We start from the raw sequence: 12,231 nt of genomic DNA, 5'->3' as shown, positions 1-12,231 counted from the left end.
AGCACTAATTTGTATTTTATTTAGAGAGAGGGTCTCACTGAATTGCTTGGTGCCTCACTATTGCTGAGACTGGTTTGAACTCTCTATCCCCTCCGGAGCCACTGGGATTACAGGCGTGCACCCCTGCACCTGGCTGAGATCAACTTTATTTAAGGTGTGAGTGGGATCATGGGGTCCTAGTCTTTCTGCACCTGGCTTATTCCACTTAGCATAATGATCTCCAGTTCCATCTTTTATGCCACAATGACAGGATTTTGTTCTTTTGATGGATGAAGAGTATTCTAAATGGGACACCATACGCATTCCTTTGTCCATTCATCGCCTGGTGGACACCTCGGTTGTTCCCCTTCCTCAACAGGAGTACGGACGTCTCTCCATTTTTACATCTTTGTTGATCCTTTCTTTTTCTAAGTAAAATTGTTATCCATCTGTCCCTTGGTCGGGACAAAAATTTTACTGTGCCCTTATGTCCCTGGCTCTCCCTCCACTCAGTTCCCATCGTGCTCTGTTTCTTTTCGTGACCTTAGCTTTTCGAGCAGGTCGGGAGCCACAGTTTTAACTGGGAACTCTGATCAACCGTTGATCCACATATGTCCTGGAGCATGCCCTGAGCATGTTTCTTGAGTATTTTCCACATGGGTCTTCCTGTGACAGAAGAATCTCTGTCTGAGATTGTTTGGGTCATGCCCTCACAGTGGGATGATAGTTGGCTACCTGTAAAATTCAAGGTTCAAAGTTGTATACCCAAGCTGGGCGCAGTGGCTCAGGCCTGTAATCCCAGCTGCTCCAGAGGCTGAGACAGGAGGATCAAGAATTCAATGCCAGCCTCAACAATGGTGAGGCATGTGTGGGCTCTCTCTCCTCCAGCGAGGAGGTCCACGGAACAGGGTGTGGCTGCGGAGTCGCTAATCAAGACCTCCAGAGACCAAGCTGGAAGCAGGTCTGACTTTACTGCACAGTTACCATGTATATATACCCGGGCAGTAGCTCGGCAGATTACAGGCAGCCACCAATGCAATTTCTGGCCAACTGTCCTTGCAGTGACCAATCGAGGAGCAGGCCCTGGAGCAAGAGCAAGGACTGCAACATGCAGCCTCACACCAGGGCTCTGCCTATGGGGTAAGCGGTTTGCCACTCACACGCCTAATGCAGGGGAGTGACCTGCCACTCAGACTCCCTTAACGGGTGTCATGTATGCAGTACTCCATGCACTTGTCCCCACAGAGGCCCTAAGCAACTCAGTGAGACCCCATCTCCAAATAACATACAATATAGGGCTAGGGATGTAGCTCAGTGACAGAGTGCCCCTGAGTTAAACCCCTGATACCCCCTCCCCCAAAAAAAGTTCTGTTCCCCAAACTTCAATTCTCATTTCACTACTTGAAACTCTGATACCCTTGTCTTCTTGCAGGCGGGGGTACTGTCAGCAGCCGGATGTCAACCCAACTCTGGTTCCTTTAGCACATTCTCTACTCCTCTGCCTCTATCTCTGATAATCTTCAGCTTTCCTCTGATGTGCTGAGTGTGGGTTTTTTCTTAACTCCATGTCGTGTTCTTCAGGTCTTTCCAAGCTGAGATCTTTCATCTTCCTTTAATTCTAGAAATCTCTATTATTGTTCTTCCATTTTATTCTACAAGTAACCATTTTTATCCTATAAGTTGTCATCATTTTTTCCTACAAATATTATTGATGGTCTATATATTAAATATTAATAATATTAGTGATTTTTATTTAATAAAAATATATATTTATAGAAAAACAAAGGCCCCTGTGAAAGAGAGTATTGAGAATTATTGGCAGATCATAAGCCATCTTCTTTTTTAAAATAAGTAATTGTTCCAAGTGCTAACCCTGTCCTCAGCTCTGGGCTGTGTGTAGATTTTCTCCTCCCTATCACATCAGCCCTTCATGGTAGGTCCTACATTGCAGACAAGGAGTGTTAGTCTGTTTTCCATTGCTATAACAAAACACCTGAGGCTGGGTAATATATTTTTTTTAAATGTTTATTCAGCTCACAGTTTTGAAGGTCCAAGCGCATGGCACAGTACTGGCTCTATTCTGGTGAGGATCTTGAAGTAAATGGCATCATGGTAGAAGCACCTTTGCAAGAAGGAGAGGTCACATAGTGAGTAGGGAAGCAAAAGATCCTAAGAAGGGACCAGTCTTGCTCATTTATAATAATCCTCTCTCAAGAATTAGCCAGGGTCAGGCTGGAGATGGAGCCCTGTGGTAGAGCACCTGCCTACCATGTGTGAGGCCCTGGGTTCCATTTCCAGTACTGCAATAATCAGAAGAATGAGAATGAGAACTAGGAGGAGGAGAAGGGGGCAAAGAAGAAAAAGAACCACCGCCCAGGGTCCCATGCAAATGACATCGATTCCTTCCAAGGTTAATGCCCCCATTGACCTAGGAACCTCCCACTACGCTCCACTTCTTAGAGGTTCTACCATCACTTAATGTCACCACACTGGAGACCAAGCTTCCAACCCGTGAACCCCTAGGGGACAAACCACATCCACTCCATAGGGAGGAGTCTGTAGTGCAGAGAGGTAAAGGATCCATCCAAAGGAACTGTGTTAGTCAGCTCACCATTACTATAACAAAATATCTCTTCTCTAAAGAGAAAAAATCTATTTGGGCTCCCAGTTTTGGAAGATCCAGCCCGTGATTGACTTGCCCTGTTCCTTCTGGGGCTGTGCAGTCATAGCACATCACAGTGGAAGCACATGGCAAAGCAGATCCACTCCCCATGGCCGGGAGCAGGGAGTGTAGCTCAGTGGCAGAGTGCTTGCCGGGCCTGTGCTGGGTGGAGTTCAGTCCCCAGCACTGAAATAGAGAGAGAGCCAGGAGGGAAAAGAGGAGAAGAAGGAGGAGAAGGAGACAGGGCTGGAGTTGGAGCTCAGTGGTAGAGCACTTGCATAGCATGTGCCCGGGGTTTGATCCCCAGCACCACATTAAAACAAACAAAAAAACTAACTGAACAAGAAAAAAAGAAAGAGAAGGAGACAAGGTCCTAGAACCCCCCTTGAGGACACACCCCTAATTACCTAAAGACCTTCTACTGGGCCCCACCTCTTAAAGGTTCCACAGCCTCCCAATAGTGCCACCGTGGGGACCAAACGTTTACCACACCATGGGCCTTTGGGGAACGTTCCACATTCCAATTGTAGCAGTCACACAGCTGAACTTGGGAGGTAAAGGTTCTGCACCTCTGTCCTCCTGACTCCACCAGAGGGTTCTTTGACTGGCAGAGGACACGCAGAGGTAAGTCCTCTGACTCCTCTGCTGAGTTGCTTCTGCTGGGGGCCACTGAGCATCACCCAGTTCCCACATGGCCCAAGAAGGCTTTGCCTGCCGCCAGGTGGCTCCTGTAGGTGTGGAGTGAGGCCTTGCCCTCTGGCCAGGTTACATCTGGGTACAGCTCACTTTGAAGAATCTCTAGAACCAAGCTGGTTCCTTTCCAGCCTTCTTGGGCCACAGCACATCTTCTGTGTTTATCATCCGGAGTCTGTTTGCTCCTTGTCTTCCCCCATCCTGGTCCCTCCTGTACACACACAGGCAGCCTCACAGGGTGGCCTGGTTCACCCTGTGATCTCTGCCAACCTGGGAGTGGGGTTGGGGGGGGGAGGGGGAGGGCCCAAGCAGCGGCTCATAGTTTCCCTTAAATGCCGGCAGATGTCATGAGGAAGGACACAAAATGTTGAGCGATGCTCCAATTCCCAGGACCCACCAGCTGGAGCATCTGAGGCTACCTGCTGGGTTTGGCAGCCTCAGTCCATCCAGATGGCAACAAGTGGGACACACACATGCTCTGATATTACAACACCCCTCCCCAGGCCTTTCCTGTGCCAGATGCAGCTACTCATATAGGACATTCTTTTTTATTATTATTATTTTTTTTTCTAAAATTTATTAAATCTGTATTAAGTGGGACAAAGCTAAGAAATGCCCCTCTCCTGTCTGTAAAATTCACAACACCCACTCCAGACCAGTGCTTGCCATTTCTCCTCAGCTGGACATGTGCCACGTTTCACTAGCTTTCTACAATCAAGCAATATCCAATAAGTGTAGTAGTTGGCTGATTCAAAAGTTCAAGTCTTCTCAGACAGTGTTGAATAGCAGAGTGACTGTCACAGCAAATGGAGACCTTGCTTCATTTTAAAGATACACTGAAGTGGACTCATTGCTTTCTGTAAAAGTGCTGGTCTGGTCAAAATCTTTACCCACAAAGCTCTTTATCTGAAATGTATTATAATCATCTGGGGCCTCACTGGCTTCTTCCAAATAGATGGCAGTGGCTGTTGCAAGGTCAACATAGAATTTGGAAATCTGCATGACGTCCAGGTTCATGTCTGTGGTCGACTCCAGGCCTGTGGTCTGGTCTAGGTCAGTGATTGACTCTTGATCCCCAGTTACCTCTCCATCAGTGGTTAACTCTAGATCAGGGATCCATTCCAGTAGGTCAGCGGTTGATTCTGGGGGCAGTGAGGGGAACGCCACAGCCAGGGCACACAGGATCGGGAGGATCAGGACCTTGCAGAGCATGGTGCTGGTGCCGCAGGAGGGCAGGAGGCTGGCTGAGAGCGCATGGGAAGGCAGGCCTTATTATTATTTTTGTTCTGGGAATTGAACCTCCTGTGTGCTAGGCAAGTGCTCCACCAGTAAGCTATATCTCCAGCCCTTTATAGTTTTTATTTTGAGACAAGGTCTTATTAAGTTACTGATGGTCTGGCTAAATTGCTGAGGCTGGCCTCTACCTGGAGAACGTTCCACATTCCAACTGTAGCAGTCACACAGCTGAACTTGGGAGGCAAAGGGTCTGCACCTCTGTCCTCCTGACTCCACCAGCAGGGTTCTTTGATTGGCAGAGGACACGTGGAGGTAAGTCCTCTGACTCCTCTGCTATCCTCCTGCCTCCTCTTCCTGAGTAGCTGCAATTACAGGCTTGTACCACCTGGCCCAGCTCATGCAGGACATTCTTGTAATTACCCATTTCTCATGGGGCATGGTAACTGCTCCACACCTTCTGGCCTGTAATCCTGGTGCACGGACATTATTATATCCTTGAAGTAACCCCCAGCAGGCATTGTTGACATTGGCACTTACTTTATGCTTAGCACATCTAGGCATTGGGAAGATGGTAACCAAACAGCACACTCCTCGCTGTGGAGCTTATATTCTGCCTGGGTAGATAGGCAGTTAATGAGGTTTTTCTGTGTTAGAAAGACAATAGACAAATAATAAAACCAGTAAAGAATGAAACAATCTTAAGTGTTGGGATTGGAGTAGGGGGTCCCAGTTTTAAATAGAAGGTGACATTTGATCAAAGAAGTGAAAAAAGTGAGGGAGTTCACCAGGCAATGGAAACATCCAGTGCAAAGGTCCTGAGGCCAGCAGGGGGGTGTGCCTTGTTGGAGGAACAGCACCCCCACACCACAGCACCCTCGCACCACAGTTCCAGATCACTCAGTGGCTCAGAAGAGAGGAGCCAGCCCATGGTCACTCAGGCCACAGCTGAGACCCAGCATCCACACTCTTTCCTGTGGGCTCCTCAGCTGCCCCCGCCTGCCTCACTCAGGGCCCAAGCAAAGCCTCAGGCACAGCTTTACTTGGAAAAACTTTTCTTGTAATTTTGCAAACAAAACGTGGTATTTCCCTGTCAGTTCTCTGGGGCACACCGATTGGAGCAAGAGTCTGAGAGTAGGAGTCCCAGGCTAGGGGCAAGCCCCAATGGGTACCTGGCCAGAGAGGTCTCAGTTCCAGATGCTTGGAAGAAGCAATGACCAACAGCTATCTTAGATGACCCAGATGAAGTTTTTATTCACCTAATAAACACCAGGGAGGGCACAGGACAGGGGGCAGAGAGATGCCGCTCAGCCCTGCTCTACCATCAGTAACTGTGTGGCCTGGGGAAGGTCAGCCCAAGGGTCTGAGCTAGAGGGACTCAGTTTCCCCAGCTCCAGAATGACATGAATGGTGTGATGTCAAACCAGCCATCTCCAACTCACAGGGTAGCATTCCTGCTGAGAGTCTGACCTTGACTCCAGATTCTCATATTGGCTCAACCGACTCATGCACAGCAGCCGTGGGTCATAGATCTCACAGTTTCGGTTTGGTTGGGATCAGGGAGCATCGCTTAAGAAGATCTGCATCCTGCCCCAGCGTATCTCCATTCCAGTGAACAGGCTCATTGCATCTGATGGTGCTAAGGAACAGCAGTCCCCAGGACTTGCCTGCCATCAGCCATGCACGCTCAGGGCCTTGACAGACCACACTGCTAGCTTACCCTCAGAGAATTTTAGTCCACCCCCTAAGACCTCTCCATCAGACCCTGGAGTTTAGCAAATTCCCCGGATGATTTGAATGCACGTGAAATTGGAGAAGCCCTGGCTGGAAAGGTGGGGAAGGAGTGCAGGAGTTGCCTTGACTGGCCTGCGAAGCTGTGAAGCTGCAAAGTTGTGTTGACTTGGCCAGGCCAAGACCTGGGCTCTTCCAGCCTCAGAGGCTAAAGTGGGAGTGAAAGTTAATTACCAAGGCCAGTTTTTATTACTCTTTGCAAGACTCTGAAGGTGCCAATAAATCTTCTCTGACACATGCCCTTTGGAAAGGCTTCTGTGGTTCACATGATTGCACTTTTGGGCAGTGCTTATTGCCAAATGCTTATTGCTGGTCAGAGAGGTGTCTTTGCATAGCCAGGCCTATGGTTGGCTCAAGCTTCATGCTTGGGAACTTTCATGGATACATCCTTCCCAAGAATCCTACGAGGAGGGAAAGGCATGATAGCCAAAGGTGTGATATGCCCAAGGTCCAACAGCTAGTGATAGTCAGTACAGAATTCTATCCCCACCACTCCCAATCTACCATTCATTCATCATCAACCCATCTACCCCCTCATCTATCCACCCAGCTAGATCCTCTCCACCCATGAATTACCACCATCTAGCCATCATCCACCAACACATTCATCCACCCCCTCCCCCATCCATCCCCCATCTTGCCAATCTCCATCCATCCTTCTCTTCCACCAATCTATCTGCCCATTCATCCACCTCATCCATACATTCATCCATCGCCCCATCTAGCCACCCTCCACCCACTCATCCTTCACAGCTATCCATCCAGCATCCATTATCCATCTATCCCCACCCTCTCATCTAGTCCCCCTCTGCCCACTCATCCCTCACAGCTGTCCACCCATCTATAATCCATTATCCACCCACCCATCTATCCACTTCCTCATCCATCCATCCCATCCCCTTGTCTGGCCACCCTCCACCCACTCATCCCCCCACCTACCTACCCGCTCACCCCACACACACACCTATGACATCCCAGTGACTAGACTGTCTTCAAGAGAATAAATAGCCAAAATACCCAGCCCCTGCCCTCCTAGAGCTGGGAATACAGATAAGTCCTAGTAAATAATTGTGGCAGAATCACATTTTAGATGGGATTTTTATTCTACAGTGATTGCATAAAGCAAAAATCTTCATGGTCCAAGGTTCTCCTAAAAAGCCCTCGTGTTGGGCTGGAGATGTGGCTCAAGTGGTAGCGCGCTCACCTGGCATGCCTGGGGCGCTGGGTTCGATCCTTAGCACCACATAAAAATAAAATAAAGATGTTGTGTCCACCGAAAACTAATAAATAAATAAATAAATTCTCTCTCTCTCTCTCTCTTTAAGAAAAAAAGCCCTCATGTTATTCATAAAAATGCAAGAATGTAGCTAATCTCTGTCCGCCCAGCTGAGTCAGTATTTGTCACAGTGCTGGTGGGGGGGGGGAAGTAGCTCAGGCTGGGCTTCGGGTGTCCTTAAGTGGTCCTTATTACCAAACTCCAGTGGCTAAGCTAGAGGTTCTCGCCCCACACAAGGTAACTGAGGACCACTCGGAGGCTGGTGGATTTGTGTCCCTTATCTCATATTTACTCCAGTGCTTAAGTGAACATATCCTCAGGACTTAAGTTTTATTTTTTCTTATTTTCCCTCAAACATGTATAACTGACTGTGGGTCAGTGAGACTACATCTCTGCTGCACAGTTAAAAGACAGACTCACTGACAGGAGGATTGTGAGTTCAAAGCCAGCCTCAGCAAAAGCAAGGCACTAAGCAACTCAGTGAGACTTTGTCTCTAAATAAAATACAAAATAGGGCTGGGGATGTGGCTCAATGGTTGAGGGCCCCTGAGTTCAATCCCCGGTACCCCCTCCCCGCAGAAAAAGACAGACTCACTTTCACATCCAGGGTCATCTATCTTAGCTATGGCCACACACATGTCAGAAACTGAGACTGCAATAATAGGAGCATAATATCTTGAACAAGGGAGGTGATTATCCTGTTCTGCACTAAGGCTTGTTGGACAATCTAGGAGCTGGAGTATAAAGGAAAGAAAATTGTTGGATGAAGTAGGACTAGAGAGGCTTTTCAGAATGACAGAGGGTTGAAGAACACACATCTCATAGAGATGCTCCAGGGAACTAGGGTTGTGACTTGCCCATCTCTTAGGAACTTTTATGTGGAGTGGCTGGATTTGTCATCTATATGGGGCCCAGACTAGCGATGGGAACTTAGAGAGTAGCCTTCAAGTAGCTCAGCTTGAAGAAGAGCTTTCTAATAAGCAATGGAGTGCCTGACTCTTTGAGGAGTCAGGAGGCAGGGAAGGAATTTCTGATTCCTAAAGCAGGAGTTGTGAATTCATTACCCATAGGTGTACTCATCCCTGGAGTCCTAGTTCCAATCCTAATATGGATTGTTGATAGAGCCTGGACTCAACCTTGGTCTCTGGACTTCCCAACAGTTCTCCTCCATAGAGTCACATCAAGTATACACATAGTTTAGGCAAATTCATGTTCAACCAGAAAAGACTAAGGATCCCCATTGCACAGATTCTTGGTCTACCCTCTGTTCCAGGAGCAGCAGATCTGAGTATCCTCAGGTGGTCTCTGTTCTCTGTTCAGGGAAACATCTAGGGTATAAACACAGCCAGCCCTCTCTATCCACATGAGATGATTCAACCAACCATGGAGATAAAACATTCGGGAAAAAAAAATGACATCTATACCAAAGTGGTACAGACTTTTTTCTCATTGTCATTTGCCTGAACGATACAGTATAACAATATTTACACAGCGCTTACATTGTTTTAAGTAACCTAGACATGGTTTATATATGGGAAGAGGTTGTAGGTGATATGCAAATATTACAGTGTTTTATACAGAGGACTTGACCATCTGAGGAACAAGTCCCACACGGATACCAAGGGACAGTACAAGATTTCCACAAGACATAAGCCACCTTCTGCATCTGGGTCAGCTGAAGACCCGGGAGCAGCCCCAGTTCTGGGGCAGCAGCCGACTATGCTGCTCCTATGAAGGGATGTCCCCAGTGGCACCTTCCTGGAGGATTTTTCAGAATGGGTTCAGTCAGACACAGTTTTGTTTGATTTCTTATCAGTGCATTAAAATCATACATAATAGCAGGGTTCCTTGTGGCATATTCTTACATGCACATAACACAATTTAGCCAATTTTATCCCTCAGTACCTCCCCCTTTCCCTTCTCTCCTCCCTCCCCTTTCCTCTACCCAACCTCCCATCACTCTCCATGGGATAGACTTTCATGAGATTCCCCTCACCTTTTATCCTTCCTTTTTCCTCTCTAACTTGCAGAGATATAAGGGAAAGCATACGACTTTCTAAGTCCAGCTTAGTTCACTTAACATAATAACGCTCTCCCTTCCATCTGTCATCCTGCATAATTTCATTCTTCATTATGGCTGAATAAAACTCCATGGTGTATATAGACCACATTTTCTTTATTCATTCATCCACTAACAGACACCTAGGCTGCTCCCATAGTTTGGCTATTGTGAATTATTGCTGCTATCAACATGGGTTGCATGAATCACTGCAGTAAGATGACTAATTTTCTAGTATAAATATGGAGGAGTGGTATAGCTAGGTCATGTGGTGAGTCTATTCCCAGTCTTTTGAGGAGCCTCCATACAGATTTCCACAGTGGTCATATTACTGTACGATCCTACCAACAGTGTGTAGGGGTTCCTTTCTCCCCACATCCTCCAAGTACGGTTTTTGCCTGACCTGCTGTCTTTGGCCCTAAGCCCCTGCCCCACACTGTCTGGGGAAGACCACCCTTGGGGGAGGGAATAGGTCCCTCTGCACGTGGGGTATCTGGTTGTTCCCCTGGCCTTTATCTCACTATGCCGTCTTGGGAATTAGGCTCAGAGACTAAGACTGTCCCTCTAGCCAGGTGTTCTGAGGTGGACTTGTTTAAAAGTAGGGAAGAAGTTGCAGGAGCCCTTGACCCCAATACCCAAGGTTCTAGGTGCAGAAAGTCATAGTTAAGAGCATGGACCCTGGAGTCAGGCTGCCTGAGTAAATCTGCATAGTCCCAATGTGTGGGACCCCAAGTCCCTAGACAGTTCACCTGTCTGAACCTCAGTTTCTCGGTGATGACATGGCACTCATTCAGTTCCTACTTCAGAGAGTTGTCAGAAGCCTGGAGTAATGATCCGGAGCCCCACACATGCTCAAAAAAATGTCAGATGTTACCTTTTTAATAATATTGTTAAAGAAAATGCTGGGCTCATTGACCTGAACATTTAGTTCCCAGTGGTCAGGAAGAGGGTTTGTGTATGGTGGCTGAGGCAAGAGGATCACAAGTTCAAGGCAAGGCCTGGGCAACTTACAAGACTCCAGTCTCAAAAATATGTTAAATAAATAGATTTTGTAATGTGGTCTTAAAATATAATATGATAGTTATTTAAATTATAAACACCGGGTATCTGGGCAGAGAGGTAGACTCCAGTCCTGGGTTCCAGGGAAAGGGGCCTTCTGCAGGGTCCCTCACCCCTGCAGAATCTCACCCAGCCCCTGCAAAGCCCAGGTAACCCCAAAGCGGAGACTTGGATTTGGAAAGATAGACCCTGCCTAGGTTCCCCTGACCTTCTCACTCTGTCTTGCTGCCCTCTCTGGCTCTGCAGAGAGTCTGGCAGTCAGCCCAGTTTGTGGAAGGGTTTCACATGTTTGAATTTCCTCCAATTTATGGAATTAATTTCTAAGACTGGGAGAGCTGACGTCTGGACCTTGCCCTTAGAACCTGCCTCCAGGGCGAAAAAGGAGGTGCATTTGTTGGTGTAGCCACACCAACCACAGCGGGTCTCACTACTCCTCCCTGGGGACTGGCTGAGCGAGGCTCACCGGAGGAATGCCATGTCACCCTCAGCCCTGCAACCACAGCCCCTCTCTGCTCTCCAGCGGGGTAGACAGGCACCTGGCACCTGGTGGATGACTCCACACTTGGACCCTCTCAGAGCCACCGTGTCCCAACCAGGCTGAACGGTCAGGGTGTCCTTTACGTTATTGCTTGTTTATAGATAAATTTAATTCCCACAGGGCGAGAACAGGAGGGTGAGATCTTAGGGACTCCTGCACACACACAGCTTTGCTTTGGGCCTCGCAGGAAAGGTGTTTTTATTCTTTACGAATGCAAGCCATCCTTGGCTAAGGAAAGAGCTTGGAAAAGCAGCTGGAGGAGAAGCTGCCCTTGTTTCAATTTTGCTTTTTGTTTGTTTTAAACTTCTACCCTCTTGATAATCTATTCTCCCTCATGTTAATTTTTATTTTTTTAAAAGCACTATTAAGTTGGAGATGAAGCCAGATGATTGGCTGGATTTTTTGTTTTGAGGTGAAATTCACATAACAAAATTAATCTAATTGAACAACTGGATTTATCTAATTCATTCACAGTGTTGCGCAACCACTACCCCTATCTAGTTCCCAAAAGGATACTCCATACTCATTAAACAGCTACTTTTCTTCTCCCCCTCTCCTGGTCAGCCACAATCTGTACTCTGTCTCCATGGATTTTTCTATTTTGCACGTTGCATTATAAATGGAATCACATATGTGATCTTTGTTTCTAGATTATTTCATTTAGCATCATGTTTTGGAGGTTTATCCATGTTGTGATATGTATCAGTACTTCATTTGTGCACTTGACGTTTTCTTCCCTTGCCACAGTGAGCTTCTTTTCCATGCTTTCCTACCAGTTTGTAGAGAGCAAGAAAAAGTTCAGAAGCAGACAGAAAACATGGCCACACTGGTGATAGAGCAGGGTTGTTTGCAAACTGTGGATCATCTGAAATTCTTTGCAAAGACAAAGGAGGCTAATTATAGCTTAAATACAGTGAGCAAACTGGCATTTTGCAATAATT

The 12,231-nt window shown here is 47.2% G+C and overlaps 1 protein-coding gene across 1 annotated transcript in view; it reads left to right on the top strand.

The window, feature by feature from the left end:
- Positions 1-12,231, top strand: part of COL23A1 (collagen type XXIII alpha 1 chain) — a 357,570-nt gene that overhangs the window by 247,846 nt on the left and 97,493 nt on the right. The window lies entirely within an intron of this gene.

The sequence above is a fragment of the Spermophilus citellus genome, assembly GCF_964194105.1.
Source record: "Spermophilus citellus genome assembly, chromosome: 1".
NCBI lineage: Eukaryota > Metazoa > Chordata > Mammalia > Rodentia > Sciuridae > Spermophilus > Spermophilus citellus.
Note: the sequence above shows the minus strand (reverse complement) of the source record. Positions and strands in the feature narration are given on the sequence as shown.